This window comes from Nicotiana tomentosiformis, chromosome 4 (assembly GCF_000390325.3).
Source record: "Nicotiana tomentosiformis chromosome 4, ASM39032v3, whole genome shotgun sequence".
In the NCBI taxonomy this organism is placed as follows: Eukaryota; Viridiplantae; Streptophyta; class Magnoliopsida; order Solanales; family Solanaceae; genus Nicotiana; species Nicotiana tomentosiformis.
In genome coordinates, this window is record NC_090815.1 from 70,093,195 (window position 1) to 70,118,084 (window position 24,890).

A 24,890-nucleotide genomic window follows, 5' to 3' on the forward strand; every position below is an offset into this window, starting at 1 on the left:
AAAGCAAGAATCGACAATGAAATCCATCTCTTAATTTCCTAATTTCCGCAACCACATCTAAACCATGCCTAAACATTTCGGATTCTAACCAAACTACACACACACGTATCAATTAACCAAATAAATGCATCCAAAGTCCTGGAAAACAAATCGAAACCTGATAACCCCAAAGTCAACTCCCGACAAAACCTATGAACCCTCCAAACCTTCAAATTACTCACTTTCGGCAAATAGAGCCAAAGCCTCCTAGGAACCTCCGAATCCAAATCCGAACATACGCCTAAGTCCAAAATTTCTATACAAACATATTAGAATCACCGATCCAAGACCGAACCTTGGTTAACTCTTAACCACTTAAGCTTTCAAAATAAGGCTAAATATCTCCAATCATTCTTAAACCTTCCCGAAACCAAGCTAACCATTCCCACAAGTTACAAATCAACAAACACATATATAGAAAGCATCGAATAGGGGAATGATGCTCAAATATACAAAAGGACCGACTGTATCATTACGCATATACAAGAATACATGTATACAACAAGGAATATCAAATCACATACTCATGGACTGACAAAATAGCATGCTTAGGTGAATGCATGTGTGAAGTGTATAACTACAACTCAGATAAGGTGGGTACGCCGTACAATTACAAGTATCATGCCTAAAACAGGGAATCAAGAATTACACATGGTCTCTAATATGATTCAAGAAGTTCGTGTAGTCATACAAATGATTAATCATGGATCACAGAAAGCATACAGTCTGAATAAGGCATATAAGAAGCCTGAAGTATATAGTCCGGTCAAATAATACATAGCACTCGCACATTCGCTCGTCACATTGCATATACGTCTCTTTTCACACATTCTAATTAGCCAAATAAGGTTACATCCTAAGGGGTATTTCCATAATAAGAATAGACAAGATACTTACCTCATCCGGGCTTGCCTTCAACCTCAAATCGCTTAGAAACCTCGCTCTATCCCTCTAATCATGCAAATCCAAGCTAATCTTCAACCAAGGAAGTCAAAAAATGCTAAAAGAGGCGATCACAATGCGTAAAGTTGTCACGACCTAAAATTCACCTAGTCATGATGGCACCTAAACCAACTCGCTAGGTAAGCCAAATAACAGTCAACACAATTCTAATGAAATTAATAAGAAATCTTCAAGTAAAATTAATTGAATTTACATATAATAACCCAAGGATTGGTAGTACAAGTCATGAGCCCCTAAGACTTAGATTTACCAAGCTGGTATGAAAATAATACTACATGTTTGTAATATACATAAGCAGATTACAAATCTAAAGTTACCAAGAACAAGTGGTAGCGATATCTGGAAAGCATGTACATCTTCAGTGCCAGCTCCCGCCATACATAGTAGCATCAGCTCAAAGATCTGCACGCAAGGTGCAAAAGTATAGTATGACTACAACAAGCCCATGTATTCAATAAGTAACAAACCTAATCTCAGGCTGAAAGCAGTGACGAGCTCAGAAGAAGGTCAATGTCCAACATTAGTGATCAACAACACCACAAGATATAATGATGATAGTAGAATGAAACCATTTAAGAGATATCATGTTTAGCTCGTTTACAAATACAAAAAATTTAGCATGCTTTATAGGTATAACAGTTAAATCCCAAATCTCTAACCGAAATCACTAAATTATGAGTCTATCAGAAGACTCTGATTTTTCCAAACTTTCAACAACAGATAAGACATTTCATTTACCAGCTAGCATAAGAAAAATACATCTCTATGCCTATATATCAAATATACATGTCAAGTCAATAATACCATATTGCCATCTAGAATGAGGAAAATACATCTCTATGCCTACATGTCAAGTCAATAATATCATAGTGAAATCATCAAGTACGCTCACTCTCAGCACACTCAAGGTGCCTGGCTCAAATGCCCCTTACCATCACACACACAATCACTCAGCATCATACGAGTGCTGGCTCAAATGCCCCTCACCATCACACACACAATCACTCAATACTGTACGGGTGCCTGGCACAAATGCCCCTTACCAAAGCACATATAAATCACTGTGCCTGCGCTTAATGTAATATCAGACTTCGGAGGGGCGGATCCTAGCCCAAGTGCTAACCAATATCACATAGCCCAATCATGGGGCCTGGCACATACGTTGCCTCTAATCAGTACTACTTATCCCAATATGGACCTGGCGTACGCGTCACCTCAAAATCAATGATCAATATAACTGTTGCGGCGTGCAACCTGATCCAAATATCAATTCGTTGCAGCTTGCAACCTGATCCAACATAACTCACCACATGGCTCTATGGCCCACATTAGTCAACAACCACTCAAGTCTCCATATGCCAGCATCTCACAGAAACATAATCCAATTATACCACACGGAATATCACAATATGCTACAAATTCATCTCAAACTCGTGTCACGTACAAAGACACCAATAACATGGGAGATAGCATATCGAAAGTGCACAAAGAAAAAGATATAACAAGTGGATTTAACTATAATGACTGAACAATATGACTACGGCTAAGGCAAATAGCTCAACATGGCAAAAATAATCCTATCATGTCTCAAACAAATAAAAAAATAGCCTAGAGATGATTTCTACCATGAATAATAACTCACGTAGTCATACAAATGGAGAAAACATTATATCAAAGAAGCATGATAGCAAAACAAGGCATATAATAGCCTAAGAACTACACGGATCATGCATACCCCGGTGCACGAACACATGACCATCACCTAGCTCGTGCGTCACCCCCAACCCATCTCAACTATCATAGTTCTCAGGGATAATTACCTTCAAATCTAAATTTAGATATGTTACTTACCTTGAACAAGCCAAGACAATACCGAACAAGTCAAAAAAATACTCTAGGAATGCCATCCCACGCGAATAGACCTCCGAACGACTCGAAACTACACAAAAGCAACTCAAAAACATCAAATAATGCCCTAGGAATCAAACCCAAACGATAAAGGTCGAATCTTTAATCAAATACTCAAAGTCAACAAAAACGTCAACCCAAGGCTGCACCCCGAAATGCGACAAAACTCAAACATTCCGACAATCCATTCGAATACGAGTCTAACCATATAGGTTTCATCAAAATCCGACCTCAACTTCATGTTCAAAACCCCAACATGTATTCTCTAAAGTTCAAAATATATAATCAAAACAAAGATAAAATTACTACTCTCAAGATATGGGTGTTTATCTCCTTCAAAATCTCCTTACTTGTGCTCCAAGAACTCATAAAGTGAAGAAAATGAACTCAAAATTCCGAAATTTGATGTTTTAATGCACTGCCAGTTGTCCTTCTTCTTGATCGCGGTCACCAGCCTCGCGATTGTGATTCATAAAATGTCCAGCACGGTTTTACCCCTCACGATTGCGGCCATGAAGCCCCCCGATTGCGATGAACAAAGTCCATTAAATATTCCTAATTGCTTTCTAGACTGCCTAGTATAATGGCCATAACATTTTGTACAAAACTTTAAATGATAAACGGTTTAATTTTTAGAAAACTGGACACAAGGGGATATAACTTTTGTTTTTGGATCACCTCAAAATTCCTTATAGATTGCAAGATATAAGCTCCCGAAGTCAGCTTAATGACAACATAAATTTCTTCTACGCGAACACTAGCCTTCCCAACACGAACGCGATTCACAGGTCCAATATTGCATTTTACTCTTCGTGATCGCGGTCCAGAGCTCCACGATCGCGATGTATACCCCTATAGTAAAAAACAAGCAGTTGAAAAGGGCCTAAAAATGGTCCGAAACCACCACAAAACTCACCCGAGCCCCTCGGGATCCTATCCTATCATACCAAAAAGTTCATATACCTAATCCAAAAGATCGAAACATCACAAATAACATCAAAACCAAGAATCAAAGATCAAGATTATTCTCTTAACTTTTAAACCTTCAAACATTGCCGAATGCGTCTGAATCCTACCAAATAAATTCGGAATGAAACCAAACTTTGCACACAAGTTTCAAATGACAAAACAAACCCATTCCAACTCCCTGAACAACAATCTGAACCCGATAACATCGAAGTCAATTCCCGGTCAAACTTATGAACTTTTCAAACCTTAAAATTGCCAACTTTCGCCAATTTGAGCCAAAACCTTCTAGAAACATCCAAATGCAAATCCGGGCATACACCCAAGTCCAAAATCACCATATGGACCTAACAGAGCCATCAAAACTCCGATTTGGGGTCAAATACACCAAAGTCAAACTTGGTCAACACTTCCAACTTAAATCTTCTAAAATAAGAATTACTCTTCCAAATCAATCCCAAAGTACTAGAAAATCAAAATCGACTATACACGAAAGTCATAATACATCATATAAAGCTATTAATGACCTCAAAGCACCAAACGAAATGCAAATGCTCAAAATGACCTATCGAGTCATCACATTCTCCCCTATTTATCCATACGTTCATCCTCGAACATGCCAAGAGTCATTCCAAAGCTATGGGTGATCCCACCTCAACCCAATCCATATAGGCCCGACAACACAACCTAACCAAAGATACTTTCTTCAACCTCAGTCCATAAGCCTTAGACCTAATCCCCAACATCCGAAATTCATCATAAGACTCGAGCCTCTCATCTATAAAGTGTATAAGTCTGAACAAGTTGTATCAAGCCATAACCCTAACCTAAATATAACCACATGATATACTGTATAACTCAGATACCCATAGAAATAATTTTCGACCACCATAATTGCTCATTAACAAACTCGGTACCGGCAACAAACCTCATATCAACTATAACCTTGTTCTAAACCTTCGTACACTGCCAATGATGAAAGAAACCCAGAGAAACTCATAATCATCCATCAGATCAACGAGTCGTGGAGCTCTCTCGCCCAATGAGAACCATTGCTAAATTATAAGCTGACTTCTAACATTATTCTTCCAAACACACCTTAATTAAAGTCGATAGCACTCCTTCCAGGTCCAATAACCTCATCTCACATCAGCACCACCTTGATCCACATACCGTGCAATCTGTGCACCAAACAAGCAACAACTCGAATGTACCCAATGATGGAAAAGTGAATCAAATGAGAGAATTGTCAAGCAGGCTCAACAGATACAACCACAAAGCGTAATGTTATGAACCCATATCATAGAGGAGAAACAAAACACACGGAATAGCACAATGATCATATCCCAACTTAACTCCACTGTGATGCGTGACCCAATTCAAGCACACCGGTCTACATGGAATAAATCGAGCAATAATGCTCATAATCAACAACCATATGCATATCAATAACAAACACGCGAAGTGAAGGACCGTGACCGTGGAAAAATAGATAGAACAATATACCACAAACAAGGAGACCATAATTAAGGCGTAATCCATCTATTCAACACCCCAAGAGCCACCTCGCTCAAATTTTGCCACAAAGCCCAAATAGAACCGCATCATGTATGTAAATAATCAACAGTCTCACAATCCATTGTAGCTTAGAAGAGCAATACATGAAATATATCAGAACATGAATAGGATCAACTCTAGCCGATGACACATCCCTCAACAATAGCTATGATGAGTAAATAAATCCGACCCGATGTAGAATAGACATTCTCATTAGGCCTACCAGTGACCTCTAAATCGATTCCAATCCTTCCAAAATAGGTAGATAACCTCCGAAAAGTCCACAATTACCTATCCATAACACATACAATCAACTGTCAACTTCTTAACATACCTTCATCGTCCATAACCAAAGAACAATCTACATCTGAGAACCCTCATAGTCTTCAAATCCCTAGAATACAAGAATCTCCATGTCCGATACCAACTCCACTACTCAAATGAGTGACACATCCCTCATACACTATCATCTCACATGAAATACTTCCATAATTCTTCCATGCCACATAGCAAAATCTAAACATCAGTAGTCGATCAACTAGGTAATTACTGTAATACCAGTCAAGCATCCGCAAGTCAAAACACAGTGCGCTTTCTAAAAAGCACACCCTTCTCAGGTGATACCAGATAGTGCCAGCATTTTTCTAAACATTTGAAATTGTCCAATGATGTCTAGAACTCATGACCTTCTCTTTGAACGCAACTGCAACCTCGTACATGCAAACCTCAATCCCACATGTTGCACCGCATCTATCATGCCATCATATGAAAATACAAAAATCCCGTTATCAACTCTGAATCACAAGTAGGATAGGCACCCCATCAACCAGGAACCTTTCTCACTTATCCCCATCCGAGAGAGAAATCATAACACGCAATAAGCTCCCATGCCTTTCAAAACATCCGTCCCAAATCGTGGTCGAAATCATCAAGAACTCTTCGAAACCTATTAGCACAAAACCAAGCCATCAGAACTGAATCCCTCTAACTCAACCAAGTCATGTAGATCACCCAACCCAAGAGTATTGCCACAAAAATACTTAGAGAGTCTCACCAACAAAGGAACCAATCACTTCTACTACCTTCCTGATCCAAACCACTACCAAGCTGACCTATTTCTCCGAATCCCTCTCAACTTACCTTCAAGTTAACACTTCTCCTTGCCAGTACAATACGATCCTTAACCCAAAGCTCACCCTATGAGATTCTAGCATGAAACCATTATCTCAAGGCCCATAAGCCATTATATTCCCTCTTAAGCACCCGATAGTACCGCAGTCGAGATACCCACTCTGAAGATACCTTCTGTGAATTTGAAGCTGTTTATTTAGCCTCTCTAATACAAAAATGTAGAATCACTAATGATACAGAAATACCGCAAGTCTCAACACCATCCAATGCAAATCTCAGATCTTAGCCATATACAATTTTGGGGAACCTTCAAATACTACATATGAATCTTGTATTCATTAAAACCTTCTTGAGAGTCATCCACTCTGCTCTAATCTCCAATGCATCGCCAAAATGAGCCGAATGAATTATGCTCCATTAGAACACAAACACCTAAAGAAGTAACCCTACTTTTCAGCAACTGAGTGAATTCCATCTCCTAGCACACTATATCCATCACGAATAAACAACCCAAAATCATTCCAAGATTCCATATACCTATAAAGTGTAATACATCACGCATCCAGAATTTTCTCTTGCCTGAATCATCCTCGAAATCAACATCTTCCAGTCATAATTGATCCTCAAGTATGCCTCATTCCAAAACTAATATCACACATGACCATGCAATTTAATCGTTGATACCATACTCCCCCACTTGGCTCGAAGCCATAGAATATAACATCTGATAACCCACAATACCCTTATTTCATTACTACCATAATCCCCCGCTGTAATGCAACTAAACCCTTTATACACTCATGTAGCACCACCCACAGTCGTGCAAACTCCTTCAAACGATCCAAACTCAAATTTCAGCACATACACACCTCGCTGGTAGAAAGGAAACTCTTCATAGAAACATCATAGGGATCACACAACCTCAGAACATCCCGCAGGAGCTAACCCACCTATTTAGCCTCAAACTGGTATTTCTCTACACCCTATCCCGCTCGCACCTATCTAGAAAGCCCTGAGCATCCACTGACTCAACACTACTAAATGTTGGAGGTCGAAGCCTCCCAAATCTCTCAAGCCTCCTCTGCACATCGTCTGCCATAACGGGGACTACCGGGGCCTGAGCAGCTACAGCCGGCTGGGCTGGTAATGCCCCCGGTATCTGAAGTCCCTGCCCTACCTGATCTGGAGTACAGGCAATAGGGGTATGAGTACCTCCCCCGGCCTGAGAAGTGGCAGGTGCGGCCTTAGCCGAAACCACCTGAGCAAGGCCCGTGCAAACTGTCAATATCTAGGCCAAAACCTCCTGAAGGCCTGAAATCACAATCTGCACAGCTGGTGCCTGAGCTGGTCCCATAGGCTCGTCCACAACTGGAACCTACTCTTGAACTAGGGAAACCGGTGTATCTGCAGGTGTTGCCCTAGCTGATGTGCGAGCTGCACCTCTGCCCCTTCCGCAACCTCGGCCTCTCGCGGCCCTAGCAGGTGGCACTGGTGGTTGTCCATCCTGCCTAGTAGTACGTGTCCTCACTATCTGTGAGAGAATAGAATAACAGAAATTTAGTTATCGGAACCAACATTCCGCACGACAAGAATACAAGAATGTGAAATTTCCTAAGGGTTCGGCAGCCTCTAAAAGATAAGTACAGACGTCTACGTACTGATTCGCAAGACTCTACTAAACCTGCTCATGACTCGTGAGACCTATGTAACCTAGGCTCTGATACCAACTTGTAACGACCCAAAAATCAACCGTCGTGATGGCACCTATCGTGGAACTAGGCAAGCCACTACTCAACTATCTTAACACAGTAAAAGCTTTAAAAATATAGACGGAAGTAATTAATATATAAGAAATATCTTTTTGGAACAGAAATAAACCTGCAACACGATACAATCTATCCCAAAACCGGGGTGTCACCGAGTACATGAGCATCTATGCCAGAATACAGTCTACTACAAAGTGTAAGGAGTAAAAACTAAAATACAGATAAAAATAATGAAGGAGAGTCAAGGTCTGCGAACGCCATGCAGCTACCTCGATAGTCTCCGAGATCCTGTCTCCTCAATCAGCAGCCGCCGTCACCGAAAGCACCTGGATCTGCACACGAGGTGCAGGGTTTAACGTGAGTACAGCCATCTCAGTAAGTAACAAATCCAACCTTTAGACTGAAAGTTAGTCACGAACTCAATCGACACAGTATAATATAGAAATAACAGTGCAAAAATATAGGCATGCTTTCAAGTTAAATAGATAACTCAAAACAGTAAACTAGATCAACTCTGAACGATATGAAGCATAAAATTCCTCTACTTCTACATGTCAATGCACATGTTGTATGTGATGCACCATACCGGCAGCCTCATGTGCTCACGCTCTCAAATGCTCAATCACTCGGTACTGTACATGGCCCAAACGGCCTAGGGAAGATCCATCCCTGAATATATGCATCACTGGTCATCAGTCACCCAGTACCGAGTAGGGCAAATCCAGCCCGTGGAGAAGACCCATCTCCAGGTATATATAGTACTTCGGACAAGATCCATGTCCAGGGAAGATCCATCCCTCATTAATATCAACCGCGCTCACTGGGGGTGTGTGAAGACTACGGAGGGGCTCCTTCAGCCCAAGCACTGTCATAAATCAGTATAACCGCTACAGCGTGCAGCCCGATCCCATAACTGTCACTCATAATCAGGCTCTCGGCCTCACTCAGTCATCAACCTCTCCAGTCTCACTAACGGGCTCACAACGTCATGAAAATTAGCCTGACACAATGATTTGATGTATCAATAAATAACAACTGAGACTGAGATATGATATGAAATGAATGAATATGACTGAGTACGTAATATCAATGAAATCAGTAAGGTCACAGGAAGAAATGACCACCATGGGTCCCAACAGTAGTGGCACAACGGCTAAACATGATATCTAACATGATTGATAGCTAAATTACTTTATCACATGATGAAAACACGAATATCAACAAGATAGAACTACTAGGCAGTGTCGTGGAATCGACCAGGTCACAATTCTCATGGTGCACACCCGCACGCCTATCACTTGGCATGTGCGTCACCTCAATACCAATCACATAACACATAATTCGGGGTTTCCAACCCTCAGAACCAAGTTTAAAAGTGTTACTTACCTCAATCCGGGCTAAACTCTACTCCAAAATGCCCTTGCCCCTTAAATCGGCCTCCAAACGTCCCGAATCTAGCCACAAGCAGTACAATACAATCAATATAGGCTAAAGGAATAAATTCCATAAGAAAAATACGAAATTATAGCCAAAATCCGAAATCGGCCCAAACCCGACCCTCAGGCCCACGTCTCAAAATCTGACAAAAGTCACAAAATCTGAAAGCCCATTCACTCATGAGTATAACCATACCAAACTTAATCAAATCCAATCACAAAATACCATTCAAAACCTCAAAATTTAGCCCAAGAACTCTTCCTTATTTTTCCCAAATTTTCTACCCCAAATCACAAATTTAATGGTAGAATTAAAGGCATAATCATGGAAATTAACCAAAACTAGATAGAAATCACTTACCCCAAACACCCACGTGAAAATCCTTCCAAAAATTGCCTTCTACCAAGCTCCCAAATCAAATTTTGTGATATGATCTCGAAACCCTCGATTTTGAATCTTTTATTCTTCCCAGGTACTCCTCCTTCGCGAACGCTGAAGCATACTCGCGTTCGCGAAGCACAAGTTCCCTCTAACCAAAATCCCTTCTATGTGAACGCGATCAACCACACGCAAATGCGAACCTTCACTGACCCCTCTCATCGCAAATGCGGCCTCATCCTCGTGAACGCATAGACCAATAGCACGGGGTCCCCAGCTGCCTCTTTTCTTCTTCGCAAATGCGTCCCCCATCTCACGTTCGCGATGCACTCTCAGTCCAAACCTTCGCAAACGCATCCTCTTCTTGGCGAAGGCGTTCTCTTCTTCACAAACGTGAAGGACAAATCTTCCTCAGCTACCAGATGCCCTTCGCGAACGCATAAGAGGAAACCAGAACAATTACACCAGTAGTTTTCAGCCATCAAGCCAAGTCCAAAAATGATCTGCCAACCATCCGAAACTCACCCGAGGCCCCCGGGACCTCAACCAAACATACCATCAAGTCCCAAAACACGATACGAACTTAGTCGAACCCCCAAATCACCTCAAACAATATCAAAAACACGAATTGCACATGAATTCAAGCCTAATAAACTTTGAAATTTCCAAATTCTACAAACGACGAACCTATCAAATCATGTTCGATTGGCCTCAAATTTTGCACACAAGTCACAAATTCTCCCACAAACCTACTGCAACTTCCGAAATCGGAATCCGACCCCGATATCAAAAAGTCCACTACCGGTCAAACTTTCCAAAATTCCAACTTTCGCCATTTCAAGCCTAATTCTACTCTCAACCTCCAAATCACAATCCGGATATGCTCCTAAGTCCAGAATCACCCAATGGAGCTAACAGAACTATCAAAATTCAAATCCGAAGTCGTTTACACCTAAATCGACATCCGGATGACTTTTTCAACTTAAGCTCTCAATTAATAGACTAAGTGTCTCAATTCACCCTGAATTCTCTTCGGAGCCGAACTAACTAACCCGAAAGTTATATAACAGCTATAAAGCACAAATTGAGCAGTAAATGGGGGAACGGGGCTACAACTTTCAAAATGACTGGCCGGGTCGTTACAAGGTCGCAAATGTGAATTGTGCCCCCAACCATCTTTAGTAGAAAATGCGACAAAAATATCACAAATGTGATCTCCCATTCAAATGCAAATGCAATCAAAGGTTCACATTTGCGTACTTATCTAAGCCCAGGGCTTACTCGCAAATGCGACCAATCTATCGCAAATGCGAATTCTGGGTTGTCCGCAATTGTGAACATTTCTTCGTAAATACAAGACTACCTTGTCTAGTCCCCCATCGCAATTTTGAGCTAAAATTTGCAAAAGCAGAGTTCGCATTTGCGAACAGGTCTTCGCAATTGCGAGACCTGCAGCCCAGTACCAGAACTAAAGCACACCTGCAGTCCTTACACTATCCAAACTCATACGAAACGCATTTGAAACTCACCTGAGCCCCTCGGGGTCCAAACCAAACATGCACACAAGTGTAATAACATCATACAAACTCGCTCGCACGATCAAAACACAAAAATAACATCTAAAACTACAATTCGAACATCAAAACGAATCAAATTTCAAAGGAAAACTCAAGAACCTTTAGAATTGCAACCAAGCATCCGAATCCTATCAAACCAACTCTGAATTACACCAAATTTTGCAAGCAAGTTTCAAATAGCAAAACGGACCTATACCACGTCTCAAAATCAAAATCTGAACCCGATAACCACAAGGTCAACCTACGGTCAAACCTAGGAAGTTTCCAAACTTTCAAATTGCTAACTTTCGACAAAAGGAGTTAAATCCATCTAGGAACCTCCGAATTTAATTCTGGGCATACGACCAAGTCCTAAATCATAATACAGACCTATCGGAATTGTCACAATACCGATATGGGGTCGATAACATAAAATTTTGACTGTGGTCAACTCTAGCCTTATGTTTAGTCAAAATTTCCATTTTTTATCAAATTTTCATATAAAAGCTTTTCGAAAAGAGACACGGAACACGCATGGAAACCAAGAAACAACAAATGAAGCTAGTACTCAAAACACGAAAATAAAGGCTAGTACTCAAAATCACCTATCGGGTCATCACACGTATAATTGCGTGTACTTGGGGAACTAACAAATGGTGGAGAGCTAGTGCCTTCGTTAAGATCTGGGAGATACGAGGCGTGTGGTAGGACTGGAGCACCAGCTAGAGTCCGCACGGTTGCACTTATATGTCTAGGACCCACCAGAGCTCGTGGAAGCAGAGAGCATTATCAGCAGACCCACCTATGGACCGAGAAGTAGACATAATTGAAGAGCAGGTGGAGGTACCAGTACCGGATCATATTCGGGAGGGGCTTCTTAATATGCTATTTCCTAAAGAGGCTATAGGTAAGATTGTGAGCGTTGACGGTCAATTTTTACCCTCCCTTTTTAAATTAATTTATTTATACTTAATAATTTACAATAAATATTTTAAGAGTATTTTCTAGTAATAAAAATCTATTTTTACAAATTAATTAAGTATTAGTTTTGCAATTAATCGCGTAGTATTAATATTATGTAATTACAAATATACTTAAAATTTTAAGATTATTAAAATAACTTTTATATATACATTATATAGGTTCTATAATTCATTTGATAAATTACTCCTTAATTTCTAATAAATTAGATTACTATGTTGGTATTTCAAAATTAGTGTTACAATTTAGAAAATACAGTATTTTTACAAATAATTAAATAAAATAATTAGTAGTATATATAATAATTATAATTTTGCCACATTTATTGAAAATTGTTAAGTTTATTTAAATTAAATTCAAAAGGGGATTAAAAGACAAAAAGGCTACAATTGCAATTCTCAATCAAATGTAAAATGGCCATTTCTTAAATTTATTTTAGCCCAATTAGCATGCCCAGTCCAAACACTCCTCCATTTCCACTGTGGCGATCCATGCCATCTCTTATGCACCAATCACCGCGCATCACATCACACTACCTCACCACTCACAAAACAAACACACTCGCATCTGAGCCGTTGGTCCATCTGATCAATGACTCACATTTATTCTCAAATATCTTAATCTAACGGCCACCAAAAATTCCCCTAAAAACCCTAAATGATCGAATTATCAAGGTCGTTGATCATCAGATCCAACGGTCCAAGCTCTATCTCTCGTCTTTAACCTAGAGACCACCCCTATTCCCCCCAAAACCCTAATCATTTCTCAAAGACTCAGTCGCCCTCATTTCCCTAAACTCTCTCGTTTCTCTCATCTCCATCAGCCATCAATCTCAAAAACCTTGCACAAATTTGTGCAAGGTCACTTGAAAACACTCAGAATCATCTCTTCTGTCTCTCTATCCGCGAATCCCGCCGACTATTTTCCTCTTTCATCACTCAAAATTCAAACGCCCAGTTCTGAAACCTTAAGCTCAAACCCCATTAATCATATTTCTTTCTTGTTCTTTCAAATCAACATACAGAACACTCATCTTGTCCCTGGGCTTGAAGCCTGATGTTTTTTTTTTCGTTTCACCGATAAAATTTCAAAATCCCCAATTATGAAATCACAAACCAAAATGTGAAACTTCAAATCTCCAAATTTGCTTCATGTTCAGTTAAATCGGAGCATGCATGTGTACGTTTCAGAGCCTCATCATGATTATTCGAGGTCCAAAGGTCAAATGCAATGACCTCTGGACATTGGAGCTTTGACCAATGGGCTTTGCCTTCAACAGTCAGCTTTCTTCACTTAGGTAACTTGTTCACCATTTTTTCCCTCTGTCTCTCAGACTTTCACTTGATTTTGCTATCATCATCAATCTTTTGTCATTTCCACTCATAATTTTGAATCCGATCGAAACCCTAGAGCCTTAATGGCACTATAAAGGGGGCCTTTAATGTTCTCATCTACAACCACCTAACACTGAAAAAACAACCTAACATCATCTACTGCAACCTAGAATTACCAACTAGACGACCATCTAAGAGCAATTTTGAGGTTCCAAAGAAAACATAGGATTTCTTACTGATTTCCTTTTATTTTGTTTCCTAAGTGCTTTCACTGCTTCGAGCTTGAAATCTTGGGTATAGGTGATTAAGAAGGATCCCTGTTTGGTCTGCTTCCCTCAAAAAGGTCAGTGTACCTTTAACTTTTCTCTTCTGTTCGTCTTATCTGAATATTATGAATATACTTGTTGTCTTTTGTGAACTATATTCGTTTATGATACTTATAAATAATATAGAAATGTTATTCTTTGTTCATGATAAGATGTTGCCTGCTTATGATCACCTGTCATGCCTCTTAAGTCTATAATTAATGTTGGTCAAATTACTATGTGACCCCTGATGACTTTCATTTCTGAGTTTAAACAACCTGCATGATTAAGTTGTAATATGCTTTGACTGACTTCTCATGTTTACCTAACCTTCATAATCTTTCATTGATAATTCTGATGTGATCTCTACCTCCACATATTGTTTTCCTGTATTCTGTTCGTCTTGTGGTCGAGTTTATTATCTGATAATCCTAACTGAGATAACCTGGAAAGTTCATAAGTTCATATCATCCACTATTTAACTGAAGCATGAAAATCTAAGTGTTTATATGCTTCCCTTCTTTATACCTGAATCTGCTAACTTTGGAGGTAACTTTTGGGCTATCACTATGACATTCTCATGATTATATCTAATTATTGGTTGCATCTGTTGAAACAATCTTGATGAGTTGAACTTTCTTTTCATGAATACCAATAGTTCTACTGTATATATTCTACTAAGATTAAGTCATCCATTTTCATAAAAGTAAGTCATAATCATATTTGTTATAGTTGAATGATAGTTGTTGTTAAGTTGAATTTAACTATCTCATGTTTAGATGTAACCCTCAACTGCATGTTTAGGTTTAGTGACACTTTTGGTTCTTTAGGGGTTTAGTGTTAAATGACAACGACAAGTTTTCAATGTAAATTATTTGCCATGTATAGCTTCCACATTAGTATAATTTCTCATAGTGTTAGAGTATTGATATTTTAGTATATATTGTTCCAGTCATTTGTTTATATATATTTTGTACATGGTTGAATATGTTGAATATATGGGGCATGTATCTAATTACTTTCTTTCTCTTTTGGACATGTACATCTACTTGGGCCTGCTGAGTTCCTAAGGAGCTCAGACCCAATCCCAGCCTTATTGCATTTTTCTGGAGAATCCAACATCAGCCGTAGCCGCATCTCTTTACTGCTGGGTCTACCTTCTTGAGGCCCAATTACGAGAGTATAGTCCTCTTTTCCTCAATTCCCTTTGTTATTGTCTATTGCTCCTTTAATCTAGTTTACTACTTCATTACCTTTTATCTGCTGCCTTGTTGCTTTGTCGTATTTTTGTTGTCATGTATTTAACACTCATATATTAGATCACATACTTTATTTTCATGCTTTAATATCATATGAAACTTAAGCAAGCCCTAAAGAACATAGGACTAAAAGAATTAGTTAAGTAATTAATCCTCATTTCGCTAATTATAATTTGCTGACATCGTTACTATGTTCTCACTCACCTGCCCTTTTCTTAAAAGATTTTGAAGCCTAGAACTTAGTAAAAATAGCAAGCTCAATTTTTCTAGAAAGAAATCAGATCTGAATCGCAAGCTTTACTATCAAAAGGCAAATTAAAGTTTCGCAAAAAATGAAGAATTGTCGCCTTAAAGGATTTTCAACAAAATGATCTTTCTTTAAATCTTCAAATCAAGGTATATCTTAGGCTCACTTTTACAAACACCTCTTAGAATTACTCTCATCCTCTAAACCAAGTGTTTTATAACTCAAACTTTTTTTTCGCATGTTTTACAAATATTGACCATTTACATACACATTTCAAAACTCTTTCAACATATCTTTAAACTCCTTTATAAATTCACATTCCTCTTAAGTCTCACATGCCTTTTTATACTCTCCCTTAGATACATAGTAAGTCGTACTCTTTAATAGTAATTAAGCATTGTACAAATAACGGATCCCTTAAAATTAGTCTAAGTCCTATGGAGCTACCTCAGGTAGATTTTAAGGGGTGCCTAACACCTTCCCCTTAGGAGAACAAGAACCCTTACCCATAATCTCACCGGTTAGCAGACCAATAAAAATGTGACTTAGTAATTAAATAGGTACCCTAGTATACCTTTAAATATTAGGTGACGACTCTCTTTTATCAACAACAGAGAAACCATAAGTTGAATCTTGTTTTGACTAGTGCAAAATAGGGTACAACAGCATGAAGAATCTGCTGGGGAAACCCACTTAGGTTCTGACCTTAGCAGACTTAGACTAATTTGGCATCTATAATTATTTGTACATTGCTTTAATTGTAGATAAAATTGCAATTATGTGCTTACCTGCTTTATTTGATCTTTATGGTTATTATCATGCTTAGTGTTGCTACATCCATGCCTGTTACTGCTTTATATACACTGTCATCAAATTTATTCCTATCGAGTATTGGCCTACACTATCACACACGATGGCACGTGAGGGTTGTTTTTTACACCCCTCCGAGCCTTCTTTTCAAAACTCTCTAGTTTCAGAGAATGGCTTTGTCAGGTCAACTGACAGAACTTCCCGTAGCCTTCAGTCCACTTCAAAAGTAGGAAACACTCTACTATAGTAAAATAGGTCATACTGCATAAACCTTAGGTGAGTTGGTCTTTGGCACCGACGCACAATTAGGAAAGCCACCCTAATTCAACGGGTCATTCAACCAAACTACATGACTTCTGTGGAAAGACAAATAAACCTGACAAGACACTTAAAGATCTGAAGCAAACACTTACCCAAACATCTTTCTTTTATCCACCTCAAAATATGGAAATCAACCGAAACATCCCTGAGATTAGCATGGTAATGGGAGCACCATATAAATTGAAATAGTGGTGGAAGAATATTCATCGGGAGCACAGAGATGAGATTCGGACGCACCTGGGAGCATTAACTACATTGCTAAATATCCAAGAAAACGTGGTGATCATTCGCTTGCTGATAGAATTTTGGGATCCGGCTAAGGTGGTGTTCTAATTTGCCGACTGTGAGTTAGTACTAACATTGGAAGAATTCACAAGTTTCACAGAGCTTCCTTTCAATGGAAGGAAGCCAATATTTCTAGTTACTATGCCAGGTTACCAGTTCTTGGATGCCTTAGGCCTAGCCAATAGTAGGAGTCTCAGAAGTATCGAGGACAGATGGGTGAGCCTCGACTAGTTGTTCGATAGATTTGGGCACCGTTAAAGCTACGAATGGTATTCAGGAGAGTTTCAATGTGACCAAGCGACGTGGGAGAGTCTCAGGCCTGTCACTTTCTCAATGGCACTATTGGGACTATTGGTCTTCCCGCAGCGAAGGGGTCGGATCAATATCAACCTATTACTTGTGGTTCTGGCGACCTTCCGTGGCAATCTTTAAGCTACTTTGGTGTCGATAGTGTGGGTGAGATACTGAGGGCTTTGTCCGCATGTGCATTAGATCTAGGCTACTGAACATTTCTTCCAGCGAGAGGCCACCATCGACTACTTCGTGGGCGTCAGCAATATGATCCGCAACCAAAACGAAAGAATGAGACATTGGGTCTCCCCCACATGGTCAAGAAGAGTGGAGGGAAATGCTGACCAACCTTAGTGAAGAATGGATCAACTGGAAGCTATCCTGGTTAGGTGGAAGGGCAATCTTGAGGACTTCTCGGTAATACTTCATTGAGCTAATCGGACATGAAGGTATTCAACCATACTCACCCATGCGGGTCCTCAGATAGTTTTGGATGATCCAAGATATGCCTCTATGGACAAGGACAGCGCTATAAAAGGATGAGTACAATGGACAGATTCTAATCCCCGGGATAAGAAGGCTCCAAGAAGAGTGGAACGACCTGGTCACAATGCCTATGGGTCAAAACCCGTGGTGTACTCTTGAGTATTACGTCTGGATCAATGAGGCGGAGGAGCTAGCCTGGCCAAGCAGAGAGGGTATAGCCTGGTTAGAGGACGCGGTGACTGCTTTGCAAATTTACCATGAGATCCTGCCACATTACCTTGTGACCACTTCAATGCACCGTCAAGTAGTCCCAGGATCCATTGACCACATGTTGCCACCTGCTGAAGATGATGATCGGGTAGTGGAGTGCATCCAAATAGAGTCTAGCACAGAGCCAGAAGAAGATCCGTAGGAGAAGTCAGAGTTCAACGATGGCGATAAAGAGTTTGAGGAAGACCGGGAGGAGGATCCGGAAGTGGAGCCAGAAGAAAAGAAGGATATGGGAAACGGCTCAGCGGATGGTTATTATTAGAGTTGGTTGATTTTCCTTTCTTTCCCACTTTGTACCTTTATCCTCGGTTCTCTCTTTTACTTTCCAAAAGGGAGAGTTGTCCAAGCCCATGATGTTTTATGAAATAGCAATGTAATCTTTGTTCCCACTTGTATCAGTCCAAATTATCAATGAAAACAAATTGCTTCAGATCTAAATGTGTCAAGTCTAAATGTTTGTCAAATATCTATGAATTAGGACTACCTCCGGCAATGAGAGGTCCCTGCAAATTCTAGGAAATGCGTTAGCCTTAATGCATGAATTATTTGTTGTGTGTTCCGCTTGTATAAATGAAGAAACTGACTCTTGTTCCTTTTTCTTTTCCTTCTTCTTATTTTTATTTTGCTTTATTATTACCCCCGAAAAGAAAGTTGGTTTGTGTCGACCAAAACTGGCGGAACCACCATACAATCTAAGGTCAAAGGGAAAAATGCCAGCCGAAGAAAACCCAACTGAACATGCTCTGGTCATAGCCGACAGCCCGGGGCGATCGGGGGAAAATGACGACACCATGAATGATGAACACGTGGCCAGGATGGCCCAGGAAATGGAGTCTTTAAGGGAGGAGGTACAACATATCAGGGAACTAGCGCACCTGGTCGTGACAACACTTTCTCAACCACCTTGATTCCCTTCTCTGTATTCACTCCCTGACCACTTTCCTTCCACATCATGCCAAAACAACAACACCCCAACTTCAGCTCCTACCACTCAAGTCATACCTCCAGTGACCCCCACAAACCCACCAAATCCCCCTATCCACACTCCTTACGTACCATAGTAGGTTTAGACATCACAAAACCCATCTATTACCACCAATGCAACTCATACCCCTCCTCGTGATAGGGTAACTTTTACTACCAACCAACATATACTAGTGGCACATGCCGCAGCCCATGAGCGATACGCTCCCCCTGTATATGTCATTTATGAACCTACCTTTACAGCACATGTCACGGTCAGGGTGCCTTATGATATTGACCAATACATCGAGATGGATAGGGAAGCCAAGCGTAAGGAAGAAGAGTCAGTATCTGAGCAGTTGCAAATTTTGAGAAGGCAAATGAAGAGCCTCCAACTTGCCCTGGGAAGTGAAAGTTTGGACTCTGAGGATATGTGTATTCATCCGGATGTGGATATGCCACCAGGGTATAAACCACCAAAATTTGATATATTCAATAGGACGGGTGATAACCATGCACATTTGAGGGCATATTGTGACAAGTTATCGGAGTGGGGAGGAATGAGAAGCTAAGGATGAAGTTATTTATAAGAAGTTTGATGGGAGAAGCACTCACCTGGTATACTCGACAGGATTCGCAAAATTGGAGAACTTGGCAAGATATGGCGGAGGACTTCATGAATCATTTAGCATCCAACACAGAGATTAGTCCCGATCGATTCGCACTAGTAAACCTACAGAAAAACCATCCGAATCATTCCAAGAATATGCACGTCAGTGAAGGTCAGAGGCCGCCAGGGTGCAACCTCCACTGGACGACAGTGAATTAACCAAGTATTTCATCAGAGCCCAGGAAGGAATATACTTCAAAAAGATGATGGGAATGATGGGACAGAAATTCCTCGAGATGGTCAAGATGGGAGATTTCTTAGAAGAGGGTATATAATCTGGAAAAGTACAATCCATGGCAGCATTGCAAGCGGCCAGCAAGGCCATTCAATCAGGGTCAATTGGTAGTGGAAAGAAGAAGAAAGAGGAGGTATCAGCAGTCGTCCCTTACTACCAACCCAACCCGCATCACATAAGCACTTCTTATTCCCTAAACAATGATTCACCACCACCCACTTACGCTCCAGTCTATAACACCCAGCCATATTATCATCCACAACCAAAATACAACCCTCCTCGAGCCAACAACAACCAAAACCCACAATGACCATATGCTCCTGTCCAAACCACTACTCACTAAAATTGACCTGCTTACACACCACGCCCTCATCCCAACTTTGAATAGAGGGGTCCTAGAAATTATACCCTGATTGCTAAGCCTCTGGCCCAATTGTTCAAGAGATTGAGAAGAGCATGATTGATACACCCAGTCAAAGGAAGGGTTCCTGAATACCCCTCCAAGTATTTTGATGACACTAAAAGATACGTGTACCATTTCAATGTACCTGGATATGATACTGAAGATTGTTTTAAGTCAAAAAATAAGATTGAAACACTTATCAAGAGCGGAGCTATCCAGTGCACTGTGGAGCCACCCAATGTTAATCGTAATCCGCTGCCAAATCACCGAAACTAGGGAGTTAACATGATCACATTGGATGAACAGTTTGACCTAAAATGAACGATTATCACTATAGGAAATGCAGAAGCTGCCGGGATCCCTCCTCAAAGGGATCCAATAATTACAGTACAAGTGAGACCTACAGTGACTGTTCAGACTTATCAGTGACAACCTATCATTGCTACAAAAGACGAGGAAGGTCGGGAGTACAAAACTGTCCCATTGACATAATAGCAAAAGGGAAAGGCCAAAATGACAGACTCTGTCGTGGCCCATGGTATGACTAGGTTTGGGAGATGCTACGCTCCTGAAGATGTCAATCAAGGGAACTTAGGAAGAGAGCAAATTCAAAGAAGGAACATAATAGACCTAGAAGTTGCCGAGTTTTGGAAGAGAATGTCAAGCAAAGGGTATTTTGTGGAGGATCAGCTGAAGAAAACTCTTAGCACAGGTATCAATCATGGATCTATTAATGAGTTCTGACAGCCATAAGGATGCCCTGTTGAAAGTAATAAGTGGGGTAAGTGTACCAAGTAACACCACTAGTGAAGCGCTGGCTACGACAATTGGAAAAATGGTCGAAGCAAACATGATCACTTTCAGAAGAGACAAACTTCCTGTCGAAGGTGCAAGTCACAACAAGGCTCTTCATATCACTGTCAAATGTGGGGACAAAGTGGTCTCCTGGGTATTGGTCGATGGATGGTGAGGAGTCAACATTTGTCCGCTCTTCACCCTACGTGAGTTAGGAATTCATTTGAGGAAAGTCAAGGAAAGCCACGTGAGAGTAAGAGCCTTTGATGGTTTGCAAAAGGATGTTATTGGGGAAATTTATTTGGCCTTGCAGATCGGGTCGGTCTAATTTCCAATATTGTTTCAAGTAATGGATATCTCCTCTTCCTACAACTTGCTGCTGGGAAGGCCTGGATAAATATGGCAGGGGTCATCCCATCCACTTTGCACCAATGCATGAAATTTGAGTGAGGATGTCAGGAGATTATGGTTCAGGACGAGTGGGGTCACTCCGCTTATTTGGAGTATGTTGTTCCATTCATTGAAGGGATAGACTGAGTTGCTTTCCATGCAGTGGAAATCATACAGACTACCAAGATGGAAAAGAGTGAACAAAACTTGGTAATACAGTCGTCGTATAGATCCAAGATGGGTATAAGGGAGATGATGAAATATGGATACAGGCCGGGAACAGGGATGGGAGCCAGCTCGGACGGAATCACAGAGCCAATTGAACATAATGGGCAGAAAGGAAGGGTCAGCATAGGATATCATCCTCTGAGAGGGAAAGCTCGTACAGTTAGCTCCGGGAAAAAGGGTTTTATGCTAGAGCATGTTGCAAGTCTGGGATAGAGTTCAGTACCCGAAGATGATATCATCAACAGGATGAGAAAGTTGTTCGTGAATATGATTGAATAATATTGTGAAGGGACTGACATCAAGACACCGACTATCTGGGATGTCGAACCAGGGGAAGAGCTACAGAATTGGACCGCCAGTCTATCTTTGGTTCGCCGGGAGTCTTGGTAGTATGGAACTGTAAAAGTTTTCTTTTGAAAAGTGCACGTTCAATTGAGGCATGCACTGTGTTTGTACCTTTTTGTCATTTGCCTTTTTTGAACACTTAAGACGTTCCTCTTTTGATGAAATAAAAAGAATCATTTTCTCAAATATTGCAACTTTATTTACTGCTTTATTTATACTTAGCTTTTCTTTTCAGTAATCAAATTGCTAAAAACTTGCGTTCCGCGATTATGACTTGTAACAAAACCGTTGAGCACAACGACCCAGATTATGAGGAGTATGATGAGAGCATGATGCCCGACAATCTCCCATAAGAGATCGAGCAGTTGGAGAGTCAGAAAAAGCCCAACCTCAAAGAAACAAAAGTGGTCAATCTTGGAAGTGAAGAAGATGTAAAAGAAACAAGAATCAGCATTCACCTAGAACTGAACAGAAGGAAAAGCTGATTGAGCTCCTCTGATAGTACATCGATGTGTTCGCATGGTCGTATGATGACATGTCGGGATTAAGTACTGACATTGTCTCGCATCGACTGCCCACCGATCCTACCAGACTGCCAGTCAAGCAACAACCCAGAAAATTCAAACCTGATTTAAGTTTGAAGATAAAGGAATAAGTGACCAAGCATATAGAAGCAAATGTAGTAAGGGTCACCAACTACCCAAGCCGGTTGGCAAACATCATCCCAGTACCCAAGAAAGATAGAAAGAGCAGAATATGTGTGGATTACCGAGATCTCAACAAAGCTAGTCCAAAAGATGATTTCTCTCTGCCAAGTTTCCACATCTTCATCGAAAACTGCGCGAAGCACGAACTGCAGTCATTTGTGGATTGTTTCACAAGGTACCATCAAATCTTGATGCACGAGGAAGATGCAAAGAAAACAGCCTTCACCATACCTTGGGGAGTTTATTTTTATAATGTTATGTCGTTCGGTCTCAAGAATGTCGGTGCCACCTACATGAGGGCCATGACGACCCTCTTTCATGACATGATTTATAAGCACATTGAAGTGTATGTGGATGACATCATCATAAAGTCTCGGAAGAGTTTAGAGCACTTGGACGATTTGAGGAAATTTTTCGAACGCATGCGAAGGTACAGTTTGAAGTTGAACCCAACAAAGTGCGCATTCGGAGTCCCCGCTGGAAAACTATTGGGCTTCATTGTAATAAGGAAGGGGATAGAACTGGACCCATCAAAAATCAAGGCCATTCAGGAATTACCACCACCAAAGAGCAAGAAAGATGTCATGAGTTTTCTGGGTAGATTGAATTACATCAGTCACGTCAAAGCCCAGTCCACGGTAATCTGTGAACCATTTTCAAACTGTTGAAGAAAGATGTTGCCACAAAATGGACAGAAGAGTGCCAGAAAGCCTTCGACAGAATCAAGGAGTATATCTCAAACCCACCAGTGCTGGTTTACCCCAAACCCGGGAAGCCATTATTACTCTATTTATCAGTCTTGGATAACGCCTTCGGCTGTGTGTTGGGACAGCATGATGAAACTGGGAGAAAGGAGCAGACCATCTACTACTTAAGTAAGAAGTTCATGCCATGCGAGGCCAAGTACACTTTGATAGAAAGCAATTGTTGTGCTCTGACTTGGATTGCCCAGAAACTAAGGCATTACATGTCAACATACACTACGCATCTGATATCTCATCTCGACCCGCTCAAGTACATTTTTCAGAAGCTGATGCCTACTGGAAAGCTAGCTAAATGGAAAATTCTCCTAATCGAATTTGATATTGTGTACGTAGCTCAAAAGGCTATCAAAGGACAAGCTTTAGCCGACCACCTCGCAGAGAATCCGGTGGGTGGGGATTACGAACTCCTTACCACGTATTTTTTCGATGAAGAAGTGTTATTTGCTGGAGAAGATATTGCAGAATCGTACCCTGGATGGAGAATGTTTTTCGATGGAGTAGCAAACTTCAAAGGAGTCGGAATTGGTGCAGTCCTGATTTCGGAATCGGGACAGCACTATCCAGCATCGGCAAAGATAAGGTTTCCTTGTAGCAATAATTTGGATGAATACAAAGCATGCATCCTTGGAATCAGAATGGTAGTCGACATGAACGTCAAAGAACTTTTGGTCATAGGGTATTCCGATCTATTGATACACTAGGTCCAAGGGGAATTCCAAGAATGTCAAGATACTTCTGTACCTACACTACGTGAAGGAGCTCCGCAAGAAGTTCACAAAGAATGAGTTCAAGCATGTCCCTAGGATTTAGAATGAGTTCGTCGACGCCCTTGCAACCCTATCATCTATGATTCAGCATCTAGACAAGAACTACATCGACCCTATCGAGGTGGAGATCAAGGACCAGCATGCCTATTGCTTCCATGTAGATGAAGAACCGGATGGTAAGCCATGGTATCACAACATCAAGAAATTCCTTACGACTAGAGACTACCCAGAGAATGCTACTAATGGTCAAAAGCGAGCCCTCAGGAGGCTGGCTAACTATTTTTTCCTCAACGGGCGACTTCATGAGAGAAATCTGCGAGAAGTTCAGGATCG